This window comes from Aplysia californica, unplaced genomic scaffold (genome assembly GCF_000002075.1).
Source record: "Aplysia californica isolate F4 #8 unplaced genomic scaffold, AplCal3.0 scaffold00359, whole genome shotgun sequence".
NCBI lineage: Eukaryota > Metazoa > Mollusca > Gastropoda > Aplysiida > Aplysiidae > Aplysia > Aplysia californica.
In genome coordinates, this window is record NW_004797629.1 from 678841 (window position 1) to 681005 (window position 2165).

Consider the following 2165-nt stretch of genomic DNA (forward strand, 5'->3'; position numbering starts at 1 on the left):
CTGTGTGTGTGTGTTGCGTGTGTGTGTGCGTGTGCGTGTGCGTGTGTGTGTGTGTGTGTGTGTGTGTGTGTGTGTGTGTTTGTGTGTGTTGTGTTTGTGTGTGTGTGTGTGTGTGCATAGAGAAGGGAGTCGGAGCTTGGGGTTCTCTTCAACTATCTCAACTTATGCGTGAATTCGTTTCAAGTAGCCAGACATGAGATAATATATTTTATCTTTCTTGTAGTATTTTTGCCAATCAACATTCTTTAATAATGACTTGCTTTTTGCCGAAGTTAGGAAAAAATGTGCTCTGCAACTTTCATTACCTGTCCACCTTCGGCGAATATTATTTTTCTCATACTGAAGACAGCTGTGGTTGTAGCCTCTGATTAGTTTTTCTGCCAAGTCAGGAAAGAAACTTGGACTTTTCTGCAAGTTTGTGAATTTTTATTTAATTTTTGTTTTTTGGCTCAACACCTTTCTTGCTCATTGAAGAACTCATTTCTGTGTGGATTTTTCTGAAAAACGTTGAATAAAGGCACAAAAAATGTAAAGTTTCAGTTACCACGGACTCTTAAGCTAAGGAAATAACTAATCTTTGGTCGCCCTTTTCTAACTAATGTTACCTCTGAAAACAAGTGACCCCCACCTCCTTCATTCGCAAATATCTCGACTTGTATTCAAGATAAATGGATATTTTTTTCATCCAAATAAAGACAACTGAACAAGCTTTAAGATGATACCAATAACTCTATGTGCCCAAAAATTGACGAGAGCCTGATTCCACCACGCTGCCTCATATTATGGGAGATTCATGACAAACTGTCCAAAAAGGTCTTGAGCTTTCTCCAACCTTTCGACCTCCGTTTTGGTTCAACAAACTTTCTTTTTTACGTACAGTATGTAACAATTCGTTACAGACAACTGATGTTGCAGTTCGGCTATTCGCTGTCGCACGCAGGGGACCCCATTTCGACACTTGAGTGGAGAGTGGGGAAATCAGTCTTTTATCGAATATCTCAGTCTTTCGTTCTGTTGGGATGTTGCGTCCCTTTCAACCCGGGTTGGCCCTGACAGATAGGGTCGGAAGCCTTCTTCCTAAACAACCTAAATGGTGTCAGTGGGGATGTAAAAGCATTACAAAACTTACATAGAAAATAATACGTGAGACAGCGTGCGTGGTGAAATCAGATGCTTGTCAAAATAATGAAATTGAAGAAACTGCAATTTATTGCTAGTTTAGCAATTTTTATCGAAATATTAATTGTCTTTTGACTTAGCACCATTGTTATCCAAGTAAGAACACATTCACATTTCTGGGTAGATTTTACTGAAAAAAGATGACCAAAGGCAAAAAAATGTAAGTTTTCACAGTGTTCACGAACTATCAAGCTATTGAAATAACCAAAATTTCGTGGCCATTTTCTCGTTAATTCTACCATTGAAACCAGGTAACCGAACCTTCTTCAATCTCAAACATCTTGACTTTTGTTCAAGATAGATGGGCATTTTTTTACCGATAGCAAGACAACTGAACAGTCTTTAAGATGATACCAATGACTCCACATGCCTAAACTTTGACGAGCGCCTGATCCCACCGCGTTGTGACACATTTGGGCTTCTTCCAGCTTCATTCTATCTCAAACGTGGGACTGGCACAAGACCCCCCACCCAGGATATTATCATTGGCAAACTTTAATTTTGCACTGTTCGGGCTTCAACAATGCTAATTATACATTTGTGTTGGATCTATATTCTCATATCATTTTTAACTGACTTGTTGGAGATAGGCATCCTTGTCACAATTCGACAAAGATTATTTATTTTAACAAAAATAGTTCAGTTCAGTTCCCTTATTAATTTACACACAAAATGTTCCAATTTGAAACGGCACTAGGCAGGCAACAAAGTTTATACATAATGATTTCATGTTTCTGAATGTGTGTGTATACGGTGGTTCGAAATGTGCTGTATCATTGCCCGTTCTCTGTTTCTGCTGATCCAACGTGTCGTGTCCGTAACGTTGTGAACTCGTTAAAAGTACAGACTTACTGCATGCAGCCGTTACCTCAGGGCCAATAGCAGGGCAATAAAGTACTTTCTGGTTGTGTGTGTGTGTGTGTGTGTGTGTGTGTGTGTTTGTGTGTGTGTGTATGTGTATGTATGTGTGTGTGTGTGTGTATGTG